Below are 6,000 nucleotides of genomic sequence, written 5' to 3'. Positions count from 1 at the left end.
TTTTCATAAGGATAGCAAGTGTCTCACAGAGTGATGCTAAGATCAAACAAGGCGTAGGGCTGGGGCTGTAGCTCAGTGGTAGAACACTTAAGCCTATCTGGCCTTTGAGCCTCAGCGCGCGCACATGCGCGTGCGTGCGTGTACACACACACACACACACACACACACACAGTTGGGGGTAAGGTCAAGTGGAACAAAATGGCTGACTCTAGCTGGACGAGAAGAGGGATTGAGATCAGGAGATAGCCTCCCCTTGGTGGGCTACTTCCTACGGAGTTAAGGGGTACTATGCTTCCTAACCTTGCCTTCATACGAACGTAACCACGGCTTCAATGCGCATGGCAGAAAAAGATGACTCCCAACAAGCTAAGGCAAGACTTCGAAGCACTAAGTGCAATTTTCCGGAGGCCGGTGTTCCAGGCTAAGCTCCTGAGCTCAACCCCGAAGACAGACCTACACATCAGAACCATCACTCACGCCGAAGTACTGTGCCACCAAGACGAAACTAAGCCATTTATTTCACCTTTGAGAAATCAGGATTAGGAGATAACAGCTAGATTTCCTAAGTGGAACCAGTTTCAACTGGCACGCTAACCAGGTTCCCTCTACCTTAATCCTACAGCTAACCTCAAGTAACCTGCTTGACGGCGCGGCCGTTTCCTGTTGTTCTGCCTGCCTCCTGCCTGCCCTGCCTTACAAGGCAAGTAACTTTGAAACTTGACCAATCTGCTCACTGCTTTCAGCTGCTCCTTCCTCGGCCCTTTTCTCTCTGGAGAGCCAACCTCCTCTGCTCAGCTCCAAGCTCGTTCTGTTTTATGAAAGGAAGTGTTGCTCAATCCTAGACTAAGAAATAAAGCCAGCTATCTTGAAACCGAATTATCGTACTTTGGTCCTTTGGCAGTCCATCCTGCAGGGATTCCCGTGGAGGACAACCAATCAACAGACGTCCATCAACATGGAGATTTCTTTCTTCCTGGCATGGGTAAACCCTTGACGCCAGTTTCTGTAGTAGCAGAGGTACATTAGGGAATTCCCTCTCCAGAGAGCTGGGCCCTGGGGAGAGAAATGGGGAGGGGTGTTGTAGGAGAACAATCCTTCCAACAGCTTCACGTGCTGGGAGCTGGCCAGTGGGGACTTGAGAGTGATAGAACTGGAAACTTGAGTTGCCATTTGTAAACCATCTGCCTTTGGGCGCCTATCACTGCTGCTGCGCCTCGTTTCTCTCCCTGAAAACACAAGGCACAAAGAGATGCCCGTACTCGCAGTTGAATATGAGGATAAAGTAGCAGGCTGTTCATCTTCACAAACCAGGAAGAGAAGGCAGGAGGTGGCCATGGCTGTTACTTTGATCTCTGCCACGTGGCCCTGGACCCAGGGTGCCAGCAGAGAGATGTCAACCTAATTAGTTTGCTGAGGACACCAGTATATCCGGCGTGTCTCAGGGGCTGTGTGTGGATGGTTCCGTTCACGCAGGATGTCACATAATGTTACATCGTTGATTCTGAATCCCTTACTGGGGACTCAATTCTGAGCTGAGACCTGCCTGCCTTATCTCCAACCTTTACATCAACCAGATAGTAGTGCTATTATCCGCATTGTTATTATTTTTTTAAGAGGAAAGGATGCCAGAGGGGCCAAGTAAGTGTCCAAGATTACACAGCACCCACAGGCAGAGCTAAGACTCCAACTGGAGCTGGAAGACCCAGGGACCCAAGTTCTTGGTCTTTGCTCCCACATAAGCTTTTCACATACAGCACCCTGAAATCTTCATCATGAAGTCCTGCTTTAAACGGGAGACAACCAGATCCCCAGCACTTCCAACTCCGTTTACAGAGACAGCTAGCAGACTGGGGTACGCAGGCTTTTCATTGGGAGGGCCTGTAGATCGCAAATGAGAAGTGGCCCTTCTTGTGTGTGATGTTACCCCAAAGTACCAAGTACTCACTGGGTGCATTGGTGGTTGGAACAGAAATCAAACTATTTCTCTCTCTCTCTGGTTTCTCTGTGCAGCCCTGGCTGGCCTGGAACTTACTTTGTAGACCAGGCTGGTCTCAAACTCAGAGATTCACCTGCCTCTGCCTCCCAAGTGCTGGGATTAAAGGTGTGCGCCACTACGCCTGGTTGAGAAGTCCTAATATCTCAGCAACAGTAATCAGTGACTGCCAAAGCCAGTGGCAGCTCAGCTCCATGTCAAAAGGCCTCTGGTCCTTCCTGCCACCGGGCCACTCCCTCCAGTGTCAATACTGTGTGTGCTTGCACACCACAGGGCACCCGGCCAGTGGACTGTTGTGACACAAACCTCTTCAAACTCCAAGAGCTTTTAATCAGCTTGCACAGGAGAAGAGGGTTGAGAAAGACCATAGGAAGGCATGAAAGCTGGGTGAGTGGGATGCAAGGGCCCACTCAGAGAGGATTAACCGCTTCGGCTCATCTCTCCCCGCAAAGAGAAGGTAAGAGGGGAGTGGAGGCAGGCCTGGAAGGGGACAAGAATTTGGAGGCCCAGACATCTATTTTTAAACTCAATCCCGCCTTGATGTGATGTCACACATTCATTGAGCGCTCAGCCATCCAGCAAGTGTGACTTCCTCCGTCCCTGGGAAGCAGAGGGGACAGGGACTGCTGTTTTCCCCTTAAGGCCTCCAGAACCAGAAGGGCACAACGTTATGGGTGTGCAGTTTCACACCCTAGGCGTCTACCATAAGGCCACTGAGGGGCAGACCGGAAGGAAAACATCCCCTGATCTGCGGGGGTTGCCTCCTGCTCCGTGGGAGGGTTGGGAACCAGCCAGGGTGGAGGCCAGAGCCAGGGGAGGGATGGGTGTTACTGTGTGGCAGGTGGGCGGGCGGGAGCCAAGAACAGATGTGGGTGAGGTGGAAGAGGCCTAATGTGGCAAGAGCGGTGTCACGGCTGTCTCTTCAGCAACCCTGAGGTGCAGGTTCTGGGCAAGATGAGTGTCTCTGCACTCTTATTTCAAGGTCAGTACAGATCCAAATTAACAACCCACGCAGGCTCAGGCAAGGCTTTTGTGTTGTTGTTTTGCCTCAGTGTGAAGATTCTTGGTCTTTAAATCATTATTTATGGTTAAAAAAAATTTTTTTTTCTGAAGCTACTCAGTCGAACATGAGATTAAAAATAACGTTCTACCCATGTGATTTCTGACTCCTTTGACCACTCAGCCTAGTAGGATGGATAGTGCTGGTCCCCTTAGCTAGCTGGGAGATGGGGTTGGGTGTGCTGGATGGATTGAAGTGTTATCCCCAGGAAAAGGCAAGGTCAGAGCTACAGCTTGGGTCTTTTGACTCCAAATTCAGGGTTCTGTACCTCCCTGCAGCGGTTAGCCACCCGCCAAGATGGGGCTTTCAGAGGCAAAGCCCTGAGTTCGAGCATCTTCCTTCTTTCCGGTTCACTTTGTAGTCCAGGCTAGCCTCAAATTTGTGATCTTCCTGCCCCAACGCCTCCAGGGCTAAGATTATGGGTGTGCGTCACCACGCCTAGCTCTGACTTCTCTTTAAAAAAAAAAAAGTGTGTGTGATATGTGTGTTTGTGATATGTATGTGTGTATGTAATGTGAATGTGTAATGTGTGTGTGATGTATGTGTGTGATGTGTATGTGTGATGTATGTGTGTGATGTGTGTGTATGTGATGTGTGTGTGTGTGATGCGTATGATGTGTATGTGTGTGATGTGTGTGTAATGTGTGATGTATGTATGTGTGACACGTGTGTGTGTGTGTGTGTGTGTGTGTGTGTGTGTGTGTGTGTGTGTGTGTGATGTGTGTGGGCCCTCTCATGCCATGGCACATATATGGAGGTCTATGAGTAGGTTCTCTCTTCCACCTTCATGGGTGGTCCCAGTTTGTCAGGTCTTTATGGCCTTGGTCAGCTTACTGGCCCCATCCTTTCCTCTTTTAAGTCAAAAATAAAAAATTAAAATAATAAAAATTGAGACAAGGTCTCACTGTGTAGCCTTGGCTGGCCTAGAACTTGATATGTAGACGAGGTTGGCCTTGAACTCAGTGATTTGCCTGTTTCTCCTGTTTCTGCTGGGAATACCACCACACCTAAGCCAAAACTATCACAGTGATCTCTTTCAAAGTCCTACACTTAACCAGGCCTGCCTTTCTCACTGGCACTGGTTTCCTGCCACTCCTCTGCCTCAGACCCTTCGCGAGGGTCTGCTCTTCATCCCAGATGTAGCCTCTGGCACTCTGAAGATCCCAGTTCAACCTGGAAGGACTTGCACATTTAGGGTCCCCCGCTTTCCAGGTTCTGCCCTTGCCCCCTTCACTCTTACTTTGGGGCCCACAGTGTCTTTCTGGAAAAGGCTTGAGGCAGACACAGAGATAGCACAATTCAACCCTGGCATTTTTGTGAGGGAGAGCTTGGCATTAGTTAGAAACCTCCTCATTGCCAGGGGGCCTGCTCATCATCATCTGCTCCCTCTTGCCAATAAAATGACCCATTTAGAACAGCCTTTTCTGATTAACAAGCTTCTTACTAAATGGCTTCAGCTGTCCTTGCTGATTTATAGGACTCAAGGAGTGTTGCTCAGCTGTGGGCCTCCTCATTTGTGCAAGGTTCCCAGTGAATCATTGTTGCCCTGGTGATAGGGTGGCAGGACACAGGCACCCTCCCAGGGGCATCTCCGGAGGGGTTTCTATTTTCTTTTTAAAATTCTAATTGTGGAAATGTTCCCCCCCCCAAAAAACCCCCAAAATTCAAAAATGATATGATAAAACCCTTTATAAACCAGCCGTGGTGGCACACACCTTTAATCCCAGCACTCAGGAGGCAGAGGCAGGCGGATCTCTGTGAGTTCAAGGCCAGTCTGGTCTACAGAGTGAGTTCCAGGACAGCCAGGGCTGCACAGAGAAACCCTGTCTTGAAAAAGCAAACAACAATAACAACTCCTTTATTAACTGTCCCCTGCCAATTGTGTCTGATACACTTGCTGCTGTTTCCCCAACTGACATCCTACTGAGATTACATGGAGCCTTCATTTAACCCATGGATGTTTTACAGTGTGTTCTAAACAATGAAGACTCTCCAGGTTTTAACATAACCACACCGCTATTATTACATCTAAACATAGCAACAATTCCTGAATGTTATCTGATATTTCCACCCAGTGTTCAAAATTTCCTGGTTGACTAATAAGCGCCTTCTTGCATTTAGTTAATTTAAGTCAAAATCCAACACTCACATGGTTCTGTAAACCTTTAATCCCTGTGCTGAGGAGGGGGAGAGCAGGAACATGAGTTTGACAACCACCTGGCTACAAAGTCTTGTCCAAACAACAAAAAAAGAGTCCAGTCTTTTGCCAATTACATTTAATTAATATGATGACTTGTGTGGTTTTCTAAAAAAAAAATAAATAAAACAAGTTTCTCCTTTTTTTTTCCCCCTTGCTTCCAGGGTCATCTTGATGGAGATGTTCCCAAAACATGAGTTTACCGTTTCTTCAGCAATACAGAAATCCCTGAAAGACCTTATCAGCAGAAGACACCTGGATAGGGGAGGGGATTATACCTATGGGCGTTGCCTGTACCTGTTGACCCTAGGGACTCTGTAAGAAGGCTAAATCATCTTCTCCCAATACTGGTTGTAACACTGGGGTCCCAGAGCATGAAGTAGTTACCTCATGTGTTTACCATCAGGTGGTGGGATCTGCCCTCTCCACTCTTTATTTCATAAATGAGGAAATGGGTGGATAGTTGTTACTCCTCATCCTAGTGAGTGGGATTGGGTACCAGCTGTCTGAAGGCCACACCTAGTGCCTAACTTTGGCGGGCTCTTGCCTAGCCATGCAAGTTCTCACTTCCTGCCAGGGGCTTCCTGAAGCCTCCAGATTCCTCTCAGGCGACCCTTCAAGGGAAGGATCAGCAGGAGATGCCTTTAGTCCTGGGGAGAGGTTGTGACTAGGAGGAAGCTGAGGGGAGAGGCCTCCAGGGACCTGGTGATCTTCCGTGGAGCCCCTTTGTCTGTTCTGGCCTTGCTACTA

Source organism: Peromyscus californicus, unplaced genomic scaffold (genome assembly GCF_007827085.1).
Source record: "Peromyscus californicus insignis strain IS unplaced genomic scaffold, ASM782708v3 Scaffold_21__1_contigs__length_65335640, whole genome shotgun sequence".
Taxonomy (NCBI): Eukaryota; Metazoa; Chordata; class Mammalia; order Rodentia; family Cricetidae; genus Peromyscus; species Peromyscus californicus.
Note: the sequence above shows the minus strand (reverse complement) of the source record.